Source organism: Galleria mellonella, unplaced genomic scaffold (genome assembly GCF_026898425.1).
Source record: "Galleria mellonella isolate WM207_F2 unplaced genomic scaffold, CSIRO_AGI_GalMel_v1 utg40, whole genome shotgun sequence".
Taxonomy (NCBI): domain Eukaryota; kingdom Metazoa; phylum Arthropoda; class Insecta; order Lepidoptera; family Pyralidae; genus Galleria; species Galleria mellonella.
In genome coordinates this window covers 861,248-880,680 of record NW_026442094.1, presented here as the reverse complement: position 1 = coordinate 880,680, position 19,433 = coordinate 861,248, and the positions used below count along the sequence as shown (strand labels likewise).

The window sequence follows — 19,433 nt, the reverse complement described above, 5'->3', positions numbered from 1 at the left end:
TCTTTTGTGTCGCTTTGTCATCATGTTAACAATTAAATAATGCTATTCAGAATTAATGAATTCTCAACTCGGTTTAATGGTATATCTTTAACTCCCTAATAGCTGTTAAATGCTCGGTTATATGTGAAATCCCCTAATTTGCTGACATTTTTATACATCAGCCGTTAAGTATTCACTGCTCAACATAAGTCTTCTCCTTAAGAGTAGTTTTGTTAATAGTTGCCACACTTGGCAGTTGCGGGTTGGCAACCGCAGTAAGACTTTTAGTGATGTTTTAAGAGGGATGTTGCTGCCCATCCCTCTACAATTAACTTCTCTTAGTCGCGTCTTATGACACCTACGGAAAAGGAAAAGATGGCTCATGGAGATGTCGACCCCACTTGGTAATAGTTTTTATATATTTTTAATAATTTATAAATACGATAAGGCTTTTCAGAGCCATTTGAAATATTATTCATAAAAAATATATTAAACATGTTAATTGAAACAACTTCACACTGATAAATGGCATTCATAATTACCACACTAAATTCAATTCCCATTGTGAAAAAATAAATAATTGCCACGCGTGTTAGTGTAATAGCACACACATATGTATTAAGTAGTATCATTTATAATTTCGGACACACCGTATTTGTCCCAACGCGAGTACATTTAAAATGTTTTTAATCTCTGTGCTGCCATCGTTAATAAAACGTCACTTCGATGATATCAGTCGAAGAAGCTTTTAAAGCTAAACGTTTTTATAGACTTTCGAAGTCGTGACAAACGGACGGTCGGTGAGATGCACGTGTACATCGAACTAGTGTATCTGAATTAATTTTTTAAAGAGGAAAGATTTGATTTTTTGTTTGTAATGAATGAACTAAGAAAAAAATATTTAACCGATATTGAAAATTCTTTTACCTATAGAAAACTACATTATTAGCGAGGGACAGGTATTTTATAAAAAAAAAAAAGGTTCATAGCTGTGATAGATTGTTAATGTTCTATATTTTTTCCTCTCTAAATAGTATTACAGTACGAGTATAAGATTTCGTTCCATAAAAAAAAAAAAAAAAACTAAACAAAACTAAACAAAACTATTGAACTGGTTTTGATAAAATGTCTTATTTACCTCATAATTATATTAATAAATATGAGGTAATAAACATTAAAAAATACAACCGAATTTACAACCTTTTTAAAGTCGGTTGAATATAAAGTCGCTGTTTACGTCTATCGGATACTCCGTTTACTTCTAAATAATGCAACACGACGTAATTTGTTACAGGTTCCACTGTCATTTGGATATTTTTTTACTGAAAGTTTGTATGTACAGTACATACTAATTTGCACTCGTATGAAGCCGGGGGGAGGGGGGTTTACTAGTCGCGATGTAACGTTAAGCTTGTTACCTAAAGGCGCTTTTAAATTAAATGACGTCTAGACTAAAAGTTAAAACAATTATAAACCAAAGTGCTAGACCGTCTCCTAAACTGTAGTCGGTTTCAATACAGTTTAATGTAAAGGTAACAAAGTTTTGTAGAAATTATCAGAGAATCTTTAAATGAAATTTGTAACAAGTCGAAACGTTAATCAGTTAATCTAATTATGATTTGTACTACGCTACTATTTGGACATCAACAAATTGTTTTATGGTCCAGTCAACTATTAGTTTGTTTACATTCTCATTATGTTCTGTTAATACAGACCATAGTATGTATTGTATTGTAAGAAACCAGACAACGGAATCTGAAGGTTGGAAATATTTTGAAAGTTTTTTCTTAAATTGGTCCAATCGAAATTCGATGTCCGATTTGCATAAGCATATCTGATACTAAGTAAGAAAGTCGTCATTATAAAAGTAATGAACAAAATTAAAAATAAAATATATAAATATTTTCCTAGCCGAGTTCAATTGAAAAATGTATATTAAAATTTTTAAAAATATATAATGAACATTTTAAAATATGTTACGAAAAAAGATACTTCAAAGGATTGTCAGTTCTCAATATCAGCGACTGAGAGCGCAACCCGGAACTACGGGTTTGACTTGGAGTTTTCCAGTTCCCTTTAATGATATTTAAAAGACTTATAAAGAGTTTTCATCATTTTTTTATGTTAAAATTGAATATTATTTGAAATTTGTATTTTTATCTTCACATTATTTATTTTCAATGCTAACTCCAACATGGAATTATTTATCTGTGAGCTGTTTCGTTATTTACAATTATAATGACACGTTGTAGTTTTATATGACACACCTGGGTAGTTATCATTGTCTTATCTGTTTCCGGTGTGAATGCCTATGTAGCCGTGTTATGGTCTGAAGAACTAATGTAATCTCTGACCCCATGAAGTATATCATTTAGTCCTCACACTGTAGGTATACAAAGTAACCTACAAGTATTATCCATGTCGCTAATGGAAGTAGTAAAAATCTTACGAAGTTTCTATTTATAGCTGTTGTAGTAGCTATTTCTTATAGTACTTGGGTATTATTATGCAGAATATTTATATCTTTATTTTCTTGCAACTTAAGCTTAGCTATTGTATTGTTGGCATTGATTCTTGGCACTCGCTGAAATTTCTTATTATAATCATTATAAAAAACATTTGTACTATTCTACAATTTCAGTGTTGTACAATACTTGACAATTTTGGCTTACAGCATTCATTACCAATGCCGTACATGTTACTTGAAAAAAATTAATGTAAACGTAACGTTTAAAGAATACCAAGTCTCTTCAAATAGAAAAATATTATCTCTTTCTATTAATATTTTGATGTTTTTCAATATATAATACACTAATTGGAATATTCTAAGCATAGCATGGCTTGAACCAGTAGCTATACTTTCTTTGTTGTCATTTGACATCACGAAATCTACAAGGAAGCTCTCTATCAAACAATAAGTCAATTAAAGACAGATATTTATCATTCTATTATCTATATGTTTTTATCTTTCAACTTAATTCATTACGGCTAAGCAGGGAGATTCAAATGCAAACGATCTTCATTCTTGAACTTTCTCTCTTTCATCGTCCATTTTGTAACATATTGTATTCATCATACAAGCTAGTTCTAATATTCTTGATTTGTTCTTCAGATACTTAGAGATAATAATCGTAACGTGTATTACTCACGACTTTGTCCCCGAAGAGATAGTCAGAGATAAATAATATTAAATAGGGGCGTGTCTCGAGTACATCTAAACGCTTGTTTGTATAACCACGGAACCCTGCATTGTAAGTGGTCCCTCACGGAAACATGACATCGGGCCACGTACAAATGAGTAATGTACCCGAAACCGTGACTTGCAGTAAGACTTTTGTGCTATTTCATTCGTGAACGAGGACTGGCCGTTTACAGCTAATAGATTACGGACATAGTCGTACGGGAGCTTTTGTTTAGTATGATTGAAACAACTATTATTGTCCTATATTTTGTCGTGATCGTGATCTGAGATAGTTCATTACAGAGAAGTTTATTGATAACCTATAATAATAGTGTTGACTCGATTTCGTTTTCCAGTAATTGGACATTCTTCTTTATGTTTTCTCATTACGGAGTTGGGTTGTAATCACAAAAAGTCTATATGAAGCTGTGCATTTTTCACCCATTTCCTCTTTCAGTGCATCAGTCCTGCATATTGGTGCTGTAACTCAACCTATTTTTCTTTTGACCAATAACGATGAACTTCTCTAATTTTTTGGGACCTTCGATCTAGCCTTGTGCTCAAAATACAGTAAGGATCGTTGCTCGCAGATGGTGGCACAATTTTAGAAGAATATTTAATTGCATTTCAGTAAACTTTGAGTTAAACCAATTAACATTGAAATGAAAAGGCGGAATCTTACAAATGAAATGACCTTGTGTTAAAATAAAGAGCTTCTGAAGAAACCCACGCGCTCTCGACGTCTTGGATTTAAATCAAATAAAAAATCGCGGTAAAACAACGGACACAAAAGAAATTCTCGCTCTCAAACATAAAGGCGTAATGAAATTCATCCCCAAGTGTGTTGCGGGCTATTATTCAACCACATACAATATGTAGTGTGCGGGTAACAAATGCTACTGGGCCGCAGACGGAAATATAATATCTGTACGATTTACTGGAACAGACATTTTTTTTATATGTGCCCGTTTTTTATTTTGCGCACTACTGTAAATCATGCTGTGTTTTCTCTAGAATAAAACTTAGTGCTATGAAATGTTAAATATGTGGTTATATTTCTAGTTTAATTCATTTGGAACTAGATGTTTGTTCCGCTTTTTTTCGGCCTGAATTAAATGGTGAGTTCACATATTTCTTGTAGATGTTTTTTAATATTTCTATCGGTTCTAAGGCTACTATAGGATCTTAAAGGTTATGTTCGTTGTAATATTTAGTCTCATCATCAGAACTAATTTTGTATAACGGATTTTTTTGTTTGTAATGAATAAATTCGGAAAATACATAACCGAATTAAAAAATTCGTTATGTATATAGAAAGATATATTATCAGCGAGTAACATGGGTTTCATTTTTATTTGCTATGAACAATACGAAGAAACCAAACGAAGTATATCCATATAGGTTTTAGTAGTTGTAGAATCATAGTACAGTTGAAATAAGGATTATAAAAAAATTGCAATTATTTATTTTTATGCACTATGACAATGGACTGTTCAGAATCCGTTATTGCTATAACAACCCATTATAGACGCACTGCTGAATATGTGTCTTTTATAATAGGAGAATAACCTCCTATTACCACGTGGGTGTAGGGATTTATTTAGAATTCTCTTGCACTATTGTAATGTGGTTTGTTCCGCTTAGTTGCTTCTTATGATATCTTAGGGATGTTGACGCATCGTAATTTTAACTCTGTCACCACGTAGAGAAGTTATTTTTGAGCTACACGTAAATGAAAACATTTAAAAATATTAATTAAAAAGTACTTACTTTTATACGCGACTGTGCCCGCGTGACCAGGATATGCGGATTTGCCGGGATAAAAAGTACCTACTCTATATCCTTCTCCATCCCAAATATTACGTATACATACTAAATTTCGTATGTCTGATTAAGCTGTTAAAATGACCAGAAGTACAAAAAGAATAAATTTATTTAAAATATATAAATTAGTAAGGATTCAAACTACTCATAATCATCATTTTTATTATGTGAAATTATAAATCTGCAAATGAAATTTATATCTTTGTTTTTACCGTGGAGAAAACATTCAAGTCGCATCCAGGGAATAAACGTTCTGAACTTTAGCCCGCGATTTGTATAGAAATAATTCCGACATTGTGCGCGATGCTATACTTCTTGCCAGGTATAATTTGCCTCGGCGTTTTACGAACAATTACAGAGCCTCGTTGCGTCTCCATAAAAACACGTGTTTTGAATACCGCCTAGGGCTATGCTAATGTCGATATATTTAATTGTGTGAATTATTACGATACAAAGGGATTTAATTTTAATTATAGACTTCAGTGTGTAACCAACGAGTCTGTATTGACTAATTAACATTTCTAGTAATTTACTGGACGTCAAATACCTAAGACTACCTAGCTAGCTAACACCGCTTATGTACTTCTGTGAGTTAATAAAATATGTATCGTATTTCGGTGTAAAGGTCGGTGCCAAGACCTGTATCTGGTGGTAAAAAAACAGTAGGACGACTTATGAGATATAACTAGAGCCTTCAGTTGTACAAGTATGAAATGACTTTAATAATATATGCGAGTTTTTAATTGTATTAAAAAAAATATAACAATAAAACTACTAATATTCAATATCTTTATAGTGTTATATATGTATCATAAGTAGCACGCGGTTGAAGTCGCGGGCTCAGCTAGTCTATAGTAACATTATAACGAAGAAACATTAGATTTTTTGTATGTTGGTTTGTAATAAATAAACTCAAAAACTACTCAACCAATTTTAAATATTCTGCTACTTATATGAAGTTATATCATTTAAAAAAAATTGAGATTATAATTTTTGCAGGGATCGTTAATTATTTTGAATAGAACTAATGTGTTTCAAGGTATTAAAAAATTGTCTTTATAATTATTTTAAATTTTTGTTTATAGTTAATATAAATATACTGAATATAAGCTTCAACTTAATGTAATGTAAGTTGTATTAAGATACTCCTATCACTACTTACTGCGTGACATTTACACTCGTCTTATCAGCAACTTATAGACCAACTTCGCTTGACTGCAAGTGATTTTGGGCTTAGTAAACGGTTTGCCGCCGACCTATATCAGATATCTTGACATATCCAACGAAATGTCAGTACTTCGGTAAGTTTCACTCGAGTTACAAGCAGGGGGTGCCTTATCGAGCCACGAATAACACTTTAAAGTAATTTATATCTGTTTAGACAGTTTTTCGACCGTTCACCCTTTTTTTTTTGCTGTTCAAGTATTAAATTTGTGTGTTATTTTTGAAATGTATGTCACGCCGGTCACTTGATGTTTAAATATTTTATTTCTGTTTGAAAAGTTCCACGGCTAAAGGACGGAGGGGTAAAACTTCGTAGTTGTGTTGGTTTGTGTTTATTTCACGGCAATTTTAATCAGGTTCCATAGTAAGTGGCAACTTTGTCAAATATGCTAATTTTACCGTTGTACGTTGTTTTTCAGCAGATTCAGAGATTAATAGACATGTATTTAATTCAATCTATGTTTTCATGCATGTCTCAAAAAGGGGGTATTATTACCCTTTATAATATATATGTATATATATATATATATATATATATATATATATATATATATATATATATATATATATATATATATATTATGTTATGGTAGGGTTCTGTTTATATAATAATTTAACTATGTAATTCTAACTTTACATGGTATTCATATACCATGTATATATATTCTTTAGCAATATAAAGGTTGTAAGCCTCTTGGTAATAAATAGAAATGAAGCACAAATTCTCACAGTTCATTAATTTTAGATATCATACTATTAAATTATATATTTTACTTTGTATATGACATATAATAAATAAATATAAAATAAATACCCAATTTCTGTTAATCCATTCTCATTTATTTAACTATAGCTTCTTTAGGACTTCCGTCAATAATAATTGTGATATACTCGTATTTTATATAATGACCACGTGGTTTACTGTACTTGTTCACTCTTGATGCGGCAGGGAGCTCCACTCTGTTCAACGGTTGGACAAGAAATGTCTCCCCACCCAAATAACAATCTACAGGGCCGAATTCGAGTGAATAAGTCAGCGAGACTACGTGTTCTTAAAATTTCATTATTTTTATTCAAGTATCATGACTATAAATAATTATAAAATTAATTAAAATATAAATTAGTGTTCTATATACATTACAAGAATAATGTATTACCAAATTTGTTATAGTAACAATTTTAACGTTTTATTATATTTAAAGTAGTTAGTCTGATTTTTATTAATAAATGTAGGTACACATTTTAACACAAGATATTTTAGAAAATTAATATAATTTAAAATAAATATCTAACACATGCGTGGTGCACAATGCTTTGTATAGACCAGGTCCCGTTTTCGATTCTCGGTTGGGCCAATTTAGGAAACGAACCTTTCTGAGTTAGCTCGAGTCTGGGTATGCTGGGTTATGCCGCCAGATGTCTGTTGCATGTTGCTTTATAACATAGAGTATTACTTGCTTGAGTATCAGGCGATTGGTGCAATTGATAAATTTGCGTTTAATTTTTTGTAAGTAAATAGCTTATCACTGATCGACTGATTACACTGGTTTACAGATAGAGAAATAAAATATTTGTAAGTTTTTTTTATGCAACTTAAAATAGCAAAGAAGCTAACGGCCCACCTGATGGAAAGTGGTAACTGTCGCTTGTAGACAATATCATGGACATATCAGAGTACCTTTTGTTGACCATGATGTCTTTCACGCATTGCCATTCCTGAGGACTAAGATATTATGCCTTTATACCCTGTAATTTCACTACCATTCCCGTCCTTCAAACTAAAAGACACCGAGGCAAACCCAAGTTCTTCACGCTAGAAACATGAATAGGACAGAGATACCCATGCAAAGACTTTTGTACAGTCTCCATCCGGTAAATAATAACAATAATTGATTAATTGAAAACAATAATAGTTGACTAATTGACGTTATGTTGTTTACAGGATATCTTAATTTTCAAAATTTATCTAAGTTTGAAGCTCTTACGAGAGTGAAATTTACAAGTTTAATGACGGCCTTAGCAGGACTGTTATCGACTTAATAATTTTGTTGCTTGTATATATAGACTATACGTTATTTCTAAAAATAAACAATTTATATTCGTTATTAAATATGCAGAATTGTGTCTTATAGATCTAATTAGGAAAAATTCAGTACAAAAGTAGTGTAAAGTATAAATTTATGATTTATATTTGTGATTGATGTTCCATTGTAATACGTAATGATAACTGAGAAATGTCAATGGCGTCAATCCCATTCAATAGCAAAATATAATAAGATTTCTTTTTCAACTGACAGATACTTGAATTTTTTTTATTGAGCCCTTTATGACATTCATCGAATTAGTATGGATTCCTCGAAGTATCTACGGGATATTTAGTTTTTGCGGTCGAAGTCACGGTAAACACTTTATATAGCGACATATTTGAGTTCGATTCATCTATGATGTCTTTAAATCGAACCTGCTTGTATATTCGTAACTTAGTAATATTTATGAAATATTTTTTATGCCACGTACATACCATGAGCATTACGCGCGCCTTACCACCTTTGAAGAAACTTTAACCCTTTTTTTTAAGAACTCCATGCTCAAAGCTGTAAGTCGTGGGAGTCTGAAACCACGCGACCATCCAGGCTTTAAGGTATGGAAGTGAACCCCCTGTCGGTGGCAAACTGTACGATGATAAATATCGTCCTCGTGTTAAATAATTTCCCTGAACACAGTCCATTGCACTGAGTTGTAGGAATTCATTGCTACCGTGATTAAAATACGATATAAATGGATGTTTTCAATTGAAGTTTTTTTTTTATATTTATACGACTAAAAATCTATATTCCGTCCTGTTTATTTTACAACGTAATCCATATTCATTCGTCAGAAAAAGCCTTTTTCGTGTCATAAATTATGTATAAGTTCTTTTTCAGTATCAAAATTTATCGCTTCCGATTGAGTCTCGTCACTAGCTTTTGTTGGTAGACGAGTAATAACGCAGTCACTGATAACGACAAAATATCATGTCAACCTACATCAAGAAGGGGAAATTCTTAATTCAGCTTTTTTTTTTACCAGAGAGAGTCTTTGTAAAAAAGTCGTCTTCTTGGGGTACTTCTGTACTAATCGTGTTTATATCGTGAAGCATCTATCCTTAAATAGCTATATTTCGATTATCTATATCTTATATTATCTAGATATATTTATATTATTATTATATCAACCCTTATCTGTCCACTGCTGAACATCGGCCTTCCTTATATGCGGAGTTTTGCCATGGGTACAATGGGTGGCACAGTGTATTCTGTGATAACCTTGGTGGTTTTGTGTATATAGGTAGGCGGCGATACTATTGTCCATTAGGTGGCCCATCAGTTTGCAATTCATATCATAAAGAAACGATTTCCATATGGAAGTTTTGAGTTCGTCTGATTTTTTTTCACCGATACATCGCCAATCCTGAACCGATTTTCACGATACTTTTTGCTCTTATTAATTTTTGACGATAGAGTTTTTGATTAGCGAATCAAAATCAGGCATTCCATGTTCTATATTCAAATATTTACAATATCGGATATCTACGAAATATCTCGTCGTTTATCGGGATGTGTGCGTTCACGCTTGAAGTAGGCAAAATGTTCTAACAAATTCGATTCTCAATTCAGATTTTTTTTATTAGCAACAATATATATATATATTTATATATATATATATATATATATATATATATATATGTATATATATATATGTATATATATATATACTTGTCCGGAAAGTTCGTATAAAAGTGTTCGAATCAAAATCAGGCATTCCATGTCCCTAACAATGTTCTATATTCAAATATTTACAAGAGCAGCGCGTCGTATCGGATATCATCCGGGGAACCACGAACAAAAAAATCAAGAAAATCCCGCTCAAATGTCAAGACAATGTTGATTGTTTTTTCGATGTTCGGGGGATTGTCCATCAAGAAAGACAGTTGATGGAAAATTCTATCGATCGTCGTGTGGCACGAGTTCGTCCATCGCGAGAGGGGCGTTGGATTCTTCACCACGACAATGCCCCTGCCCACACCTCTCTTGTTGTCCGTGAGTTTTTGAGTAAAAATTCCATTACGGTGACCGAACACCCCCCCCCTATTCGCCGGATTTGGCCCCGTGTGACTTCTTCTTGTTCCCAAAAACCAAATTGGTACTTCGGGGGCGGCATTTGGGGGACATAAATGAGATAAAAAAAGCTACGACGGGGCAGCTGAGAAACCTACAACCAGAGGACTTTCAAGGAGCCTTCTCACAGTGGAAACGGCGTTGGCAAAAGTGTCACAGGGGGAGTACTTTGAAGGGGATAAAATTGATTTACCTGAATAATTGTAAAATAAAATTTTTAAAAAACTTTTATACGTACTTTCCGACAAACCTATATATATATATATATATATATATATATATATATATATATATATATATATATATATATATATATATACAGATTGGTCCCATAGAAGTTCTATCTAAATTGACTCAATAGTTTTTAAATCAAAACAACCGGTTTTGCCACAATTGAAGTCGGTTTTGTTTGGAACACAGTTTTAAATTATTTTTCTAGTTATATGTATATGTATTAAGTTACGATATAACCTACCCATATATCAAATTTCATTCAAATTTCTTCAACCGTTTAAACGTAATTGAGTATTACAAATACCCATACATTTATACAAATTTTCATAATATTATTAGAATTTCATTTACCAGTACAACGAGATGTGTATGATTTTTTTTATACCACTGATGTTGTAAAAAAGTATACGTCCTACCTGATGGTATGCCGTTACCGTAACCCATGAACGCCTACAATACCATTACGCGCGCGTTACTCGTTTTTTGAAGAACCCCATGCTGTAGTCTCTTTGTAAACCTCGACAGGGACTCATTCCATAACCTGAGCGTTCGTGGAAGAAAACCTAATTCTGCACATATGTTTTATAGATATACAATTCAGTCTTACTAGATACTTCTCATAGTAAGTTAAGCTTGAGTTGGTAGGTATATAACTTCTTAACAATTCACAAGTACAACGGAATTTAATTTGCGTATTCTGTAGAGTTTTGATAAATGAGTGTTTTCTTCTTGTCTTCCTTACAATATATTTCTTCACATTAAAACTTTTATCTTATTAAAATTACACCGAGATAGATATATAGAGTAAATATTATACTGTTATATTGCTTAATTAAAATTTTCAAACTCAGATTAAAGATTAAAATTGCTGTCGAAAAGTTCTTGTTTATGCACATGACTAAGACCAGGATTTTGTGTTCGCTCGGGATGGTGTAGTCACATGTTTCTGCTATTATAAGAAATAAGGAGCCATATTTTTTTAATACGGCTTTCATTCAAATCTGTACTGTTCATATTAATTAATTAATTTCATTTATTTTTATTTCATAACAATATACATTGTGTCGAAAACATTATTTATTTTGATTGAAACATTGAGACATCTTTTAAAATTTTTATATTTATTGTATTTGTTGGATAGTTGTGATATTTAAAACAACATTGATGAATAATTCTGGCTGCCAAAGGTGAAAGTGAGTTTGTTTTTTACCTTATAGCGCCTTGACGGCTTAACCAGTCACTATAAGGTATTTATATTCTGTAAGGTATTTTGTATACCTGTCAGTAAACATATCCCGATCACGCGAACGAAGTCACGGGCAAAAGTTTATTGTAATAAAAAGTTTAATATTATATTATAGGGATTACTGACGAGTACGGTATCAAAAATTTATGCATTCATGATAAATAATTGTAATCATATAAAATATTATCATTGTTGTTGCTATGCGGTGCTGTTATGAGTGTGTCTCACACACACACACATGACCACACGATAGGATTCGCTTACACATGTACTCATACATATGCACACAAAATTTTTACAAAACAATACATCGTTTCCTTTTTCCTTTTTAAAGCATCTTGCTCTAATGATTGTTGATACATACCAATTGTAATACCCACTTGTAATACTCTTATGTACGTGAATAACTGTTATTTGCTTACGATACTTAAGTTCATACCATGTAATAATTATCCTTAATGCAGAAAAAAATTTAATAAAAAATAACTTAGATCATATATAGAAGGATGTTTTTTTTTTTTTTTGATTACGCTATTTAAGTCACTACGAGTATGTACTACTACATTATTCTGTTTCATTTTTAAGTGTGCACGTCTGTTTGTGACCTGGATAAAGCAAATAAATAAAACACCAGATATAACTGTAAAGTTGCAAGGAATTTATAACCTTTTCATCTACATAATAAAACTCTACATTAACTGGCAGACAATGCACAGCCTAAGTAGTATTTTTGCACGAGTTGCTTTTGTTTTTATGTAGGGTGAACACTAAAAAAGAATGTTCGAATTATCATCTCATATTAAAAAAAGAATGTTGATTGTAATTCCTAATGACTCTGACTACCCCATTAGTTGCCTTCCCCATAACTTGCCTATATTTAGCATGGTAGATGGCGACCCAAGCGTATGATTTGTTAGTGGTGTTTTCTATAGCTGAAGAATTGGTTAGGAGATGTAAATTGATACCTTTTTTGTGTCGGTCAGGTTCGAATCAATCAATCAAGGTAACCTCCTGGCGATGGGGTTAGGTGGGGGCCTCGGGGCGAGCCCCTTTGCCCCAGCTTTATCTTTGGGAGCAACTACTCCTGGATTACTGGGTATAAGCCTCATCGGTGTGGTGCAGGTTCGAATTCATGGCTATTATCGTCTTGCACTATATATTAGTGATATATTATTTAGTCTAATTTTTAGAGTTTCCGCGTGGTGGTCGATCTGATAGAGTTCATTGCTAACATAGAGGCTGTTGAACCTCTCTATTAACAATCCCTTCCCTCCTTCCCTATAAAGTAGCTAATAGAAAGACCCACTTACAGAACCGAATTGGGGTAATAATACCTTACTAGGTCACGAAACTCAAAGTTCTACTCATATGTTATTCGAAAAGCGAGATTAACTAAAACAGAACAATACAAACACATTTCTTAAAATAATTACGCAAACGACGGAACCCTTTTAGCTAATCCGATAAAAGTTTGTGGCCCTACGGCACAGTGGTATGTGTACACTGCTACCTTATTTATATCGAAGAAAATTTATATTGCATTAAAAAAAAGAAACTCATAAAAATATGTCTTTACGAATAAAAATAAAATAAGTTCATTAGATATTCAAATGTCATCGTTGTCATCTCTATACGTTATTTTAATTGTGTTACGTTGCAATAGGAATTGTTCGCTGCGTTCTAAGATTTATTTTATTAGCCATTATCTGACATAACGTAGTTGACGTTTATTTATTTATATATTTTGCGTTTCCCGTATTTTAATTAATTAACTCACTATTGTTATAATATTTTTGACGTGTAGGATTTTTAGTAAAAAAATTATATGTGCGATAGATAATTTTGATTCCAAACGTATTTAAAGCTATTAAGTGCATTATAAATTTTAGTAGGATACCGTCAATTTATTACATAGAAATTGTGCCTAATGAACACTTAGTGTTTTATGTTTCAAATAGACCAACTTTATCTTGTTTCTTTATAGCTATTTTATGGATTTACCTTTCTGTGATGTTATGGTTATGACTTTTATTTTTATGTAGAACAGTATTATATAAAATAATTTTTTTATACTTAAAATAATAATTTACGAAATTTTATTGTTTATTTACGGAGTTTAAACGTTCAATTATTTTGCTACATTATTGTATCAGTAATATTATCTTAATATATAAAAATAAAGTGTCGATAGATATACTTCCAAGCTATAATCTCCGAAAACCGATACATCGAGTTTAATAGAAATTTATTAAGATTTATTCAGGGTATATATGTATCGGATATAAAACTTTGTAAATGTGTATTATTTACCGGTTCAACTAGTGTGTTATATTATTAAATATAATCTGTAGACGAAATTATTTATTTATTTATAGTAATGTGTTATATTATTTTTTAAATATAATCTGATGGAAAGTGGTAACCGTCGAAGAACCATATTTATTTTCGCTCATTTATTCCTAGGTGTTATTCCTCTGTACCAATAATGTATCCCACCCTTCAAACCGAAACACAGCCATGCAAACACTACTGCTTCACGGTTGAAACACGAATGGGACAGAGGTACCCAAGCAATCGACTTTTGTACAAAGTCTCCCTCTGGTAATATAAGAAATAGAAGCTGTATTCCAAAGTGGTCTGTATAGGTACGGATCTTTGCTTTGTTTATATTCTCTGTCCTAGTCAACATTTCCGGCATAAGAACATGCGGTTTGGCAATACAATAAAGTTTTTATACTACCATATCTTTCCTTTCTAAAGTGCTTGTAATAACTAATCGATTAACACCATTTTCACTACAATCGGATATATAGTTTAAGTACAATGATGTAACTTACGTAAATATAAACAAACATAAAACATACTGCTACAATATAACCATTCATTGCATAAAATAAAAAGTTTAATCTGATATAAGAAAATTATTAGGTAGCAGTGTATAACAATCTAAATGCCAAGGGATCGCTTCGGGGTATTTGGTAAACACCACTCAGTTGGCTAAGATTCTAAAGTTTACGGGGTTTGGTTTCGTTACTCGTCACGCTAACTTGTCGGGCGTTACATCACCATTTTATATGTACTTCTTGTTATATATGTTTGTTGTGCGATATATAGATACTTGTTGTTATAAATGATTGTTATGTGGAGATTCGAAATTGCTGATATGAAGGAAGTTCTTGACTCTTCTATATAATTTTATTTTTGCGTTGCGTAATATTTTCGTCAATTTTGAATCATTTTAATATGTCTATTAATAAGGTACTTGCCTTCATTTTACATTATCAATTGTTATTTTTTTTATACAACTTAGAGTGGCAAACAAGCTGACGGCTCACCTGATAGAAAGTGGTAACCGTCGCCCAAAGACATGAGCAGTAACATGGACATAACACAGTATACAGTATACTGTTTCGCCCATGATACCTCCTATGTATTCAATTCCTGAGGAATCAGGCGTTATTCCTGTGTACCCAGTAAATTCACGTCATATCCCACCCTTCAAACCGAAACATAGCCATGCAAACACAACTGCTTCACAGTAGAAATACGAATGGGGCAGAGGTGCCGAAGCAAACGACTTTTGTACAAAGTCTGGTTGATGATTTGTCGAAGAAAAATCTTAAAGACACTTTCACACTTGCAGTAGTTGTAAAAAATATTTAATTTATTAATTGTAGCTACTAGAATCATCTCCACGTATATCTAGAACGTCATAATACATCGTCACTGTCTTATATTAAGGTAGGCAGAAACAATGAAATTTATTGTCATCTGATTATTATTGAATATAATTCATTGTCATGAAATATAAATATAAAGTAAGTAAATAAGTGCTCTCTAATGTAATCCTTAATGAGGCAGACATAGGCATACGTACATAGACAGACCTTTGCCTCTATAACACACTACGTTACACTAGTTATTTGATTAGAATTATTTTGTTTAATCTCACTGCCTACATTATTACTACCAGAAGTTCTACAATCTTCCATATTAGCCCTTAATCTCCGACTGCCATTTCGTCCACGTACATAGTAATGATGGTGATCAATCTTCGAGAGATTCCACAAGATGTGTTATCTTGTGGAATCTCTCGAAGATTTGAGTAAAATATGAGGACCACTCGATATGTCCAAGTTTCGTCATATATATTAGAATCCAACCTGGCAAAAGACGAGCCTGTCACTTTTTTTTATACAACTTAGAATGGCAAACAAGCTGACGTCCCACCTGATGAAAAGTGGTAACCGTCACCTTGAACAACACCATGGACATAACAGAGTATACTCGTACTGTGTCGAAGACTAATTCAGTTTATTAACGGTGTTTTCTATCATCGTAGCGTCATGGTTTTATAGTCAAACCTTTTTTTCATATTCTAAAATTTCGATTCAATTCAATGAAACTGCACTATCTAGACTAGAATACATGCTGAATCGCCACTGATTGCGCCAATTTCCCTTCAAGCCTGCATAGTAAACATATTGAGATAGTCGACGTCTGTATCAAGTTACATGCTCAATATCTAGCGATTGATCTGATTCTCACTCGTACGTACTGTCTGCCACTATGAAACATTGGCCTCAATTTAGTTCACTGGCTTTAGTCTAGCCCGCTATTCCCACATATTTTGTAGCAAAACTATAATATACACAGGCATAGTTGAAGATAGATGACGCAAGTAGCACAATCTAGATGATAATTAAACGTGCCGGGGGCAAAGGACTGTTAGTAATCGACTCCCTTTGTTAGCAATATCAGGTCGACCCCTGGCAGCCATCATTGTTAATCCGCCAAAATTCATCACAACTCAGTCGTTCATTCCTCCACTGATTCCTCACTATTTTTTATCAACTATTAACGTATCTGTGAATAACATTACATCTACATCCTAAAAAAATTAAAAGAAGTGTCAGACACTATGATAGGCACTTGTAATGATATTAGGAAAGCTATTTATTGCTAGCAAATAACAATTTGAAATAACCCTTTCGAAAATACTGTCTCTAATATGTGCTATTTTGATCTATCCAAAAAGCTTTATATTTATTTCATGTTTCTTATATAAAGTTTATTGCCTTCATATCTAAAAGCCGGAGTTGAAGAAGACACTGAATCCCCCTTGAAGTAAAAAAATGAATGGAAAGTGCATCCGGCTACGACATCTATTTAAATCAATGTCTATGACTGTATAAGGGTTAAGTTATGCGAGAGATATCGAATATCGAAGATGAATCGATTTTTCATCGCGATAAATACCGATCATTATGTTTATCCGATTAATACATTTCTGTTGTAAATATCGATCTATTAGATGCAAGAACTAATGATTTTTCTTTGTGATGTACGTCTTTTATCTATATACTCGTTTATCTCTTGTCAATTCTGGAAGCATCTAATATTTTATTTACTGTTTCTGTGTCTAAAAACAAATGCTTTTTATTGTTTTCTGTCCACAATAATTAATTTGAAAACTTTAAATGCGAGAGTTTATAATTAAGTTTAACCACAATTAAACAGCAGGTTGGATTTTAATAAAATTTCGTTAATAGCTATGGATGAGGGATACACGACATGTATCTATGTACATGGGCGACACAGTGTACTCTGTTGTGTGAATTTTCTGTGCTGTTCATGTTCATGTCTGTGGGCGGCGGTTGCTACTTTTCATCAAGTGTGTCAGCTTGTTCGCCATTCTAAGTTGTGGTTATAGCTAGTACGTATAATGAGAGGATGAAATGACATACGGATGGACACAATGATAATTTGAAATTGTAACTGAAAGGGCCTTTTGTTGACTATAGCCAACTAAACTTGCTTAATCGCTATTGCTGTAGCATTAACACCCTAACAATCATGAACATACGGACCATAATCATAAGAAATAAATACTATTCCTTGATAAAGGCTAGTCATTCAATAACTAATTGAGCTGTTTGTGTCCTTCGTAGGCTTTTAGTAGATACCTATATATTATATTACTGAAATATTTTGAATATCACTATCTAATTTAGTTAATGTTTAATATATACCTCGCCATCGACTGGGAATTCACCCCCATACCTTAGAGCCTAGATAAATGGTCGTGTGCGTACAGCCTTTCGGAAATATTTCCTCTCACGAACGCTCAGGTTATGGAATGAGCTCCCAGTCGAGTTTCTCCAAGAGACTACAGCACGCGGTTCTTCAAAAAAAGGGTTGATGAACCCCTCGTCTTTGTTGGTAACACGCGCGTAATGCAAGCCTCGTATTGCAAGCGTTCATAGGCTACGGTAACCGCTTACAGGTGGGTCGTATGCTTATTTGCCTCCACAGTGGTATAAAAAAATACTTCCATATTATTAACATAAATATAAAAGTCTATTATTTAATTTATTATTTAGTTTATAATTAATAAAGTATTTATAATTGTTCTATGCTTTTGATATCTACTCGTATGTATCCAAACTGTTAATAAAAACGCTTGTTACAATTATAATGTTAATAGTTTTGATATTTGACATAAACTGGTGTTGCGAGTGCTCATGGGCGGCGGTAGTCACTTACCATCAGGTGAGCCACATATTCGTTTGTGGCCTGTGTTATAAAAAAAAAACTCATTATTTAATTTGTGTGTAATATATATTTTTCATCACAATTGAAGATTCCAGTCTTCAGTAGAATCAATATTCTATTTAACAATAGATGGATTAAAAAATAAATAATTATTGTCAAAGGGGGGTAATATCCTTGAACTTTCTATAGCTTATATGTTAATTGTAGTTGAAAATTTTACGATCCGGTCTATTTTATGTGAAAAACTAACACACAAACAAAACAAATTTCAATATACAGTTTTAGCTTCGTTACGATTTTATTGTTATGTAGGTAAAGGTAAAATATTACACATTTCTGCATTAGTATTTCAAATACAGTCCTCGATATTGAGTACTATATTACATAGATTACTCTTTGCACGTTTGAAGTATATTTTTTAGATGACGAAACCGACTTATTGCCATTCCGTTCACGTCTCATCGATTCCATCCGATTGCTCGATTGAGTTCATTCGATACTCGATTGAACGCGGCTCGCGGATCCGCCACTATCACCGCGAACCCGATGCATTGGCAGTAACTCAATACGCGACATGTTTGCATTCGAATGCGGTCGCGACAGGTTTAGTGGTAATCTTCTAGAGGATTCGATTTCGCTGCTATTCAGCGTTGATTGAATGATAAGTTGTTAGGATCGTATTCGTATAATGAATCGTATGCATGATATATCGAATGGAAATAGATTTAAGAATAATATTTTCTTTTGATTCAACTTAGCCTTTGTATTATGCCTCACACGTGTTTCTACCGTCAAGCAGCTGTGCTTACATGACTGTGTATGGTTTGAAGGGTCAAGTATGGCGGTGAAATTACATAATAACATAATGGGCCATACCATTTTGGTATTACATTCATTACGATATTGTACCTTCGTAGCTATTATATAAATATATAGTATTTAGAAATGGCCAGTTATTCAGTTAATATTAAAAAAAGTACTGTACTTATTAAATAAGCAGTATTTGTTGATTAATTTGTTGCTTTTCATTTCA

The 19,433-nt window shown here is 32.6% G+C and overlaps 1 protein-coding gene and 1 long non-coding RNA gene across 2 annotated transcripts in view; both read left to right on the top strand.

Moving 5' to 3' along the window:
- Positions 1–19,433, top strand: part of LOC113520220 (DE-cadherin) — a 311,477-nt gene that overhangs the window by 84,661 nt on the left and 207,383 nt on the right. The gene's annotated exons all lie outside the window — the stretch shown is intronic.
- LOC128201347 (uncharacterized) overlaps positions 1–19,433 on the top strand; it is a 67,223-nt gene that overhangs the window by 3,702 nt on the left and 44,088 nt on the right. The window lies entirely within an intron of this gene.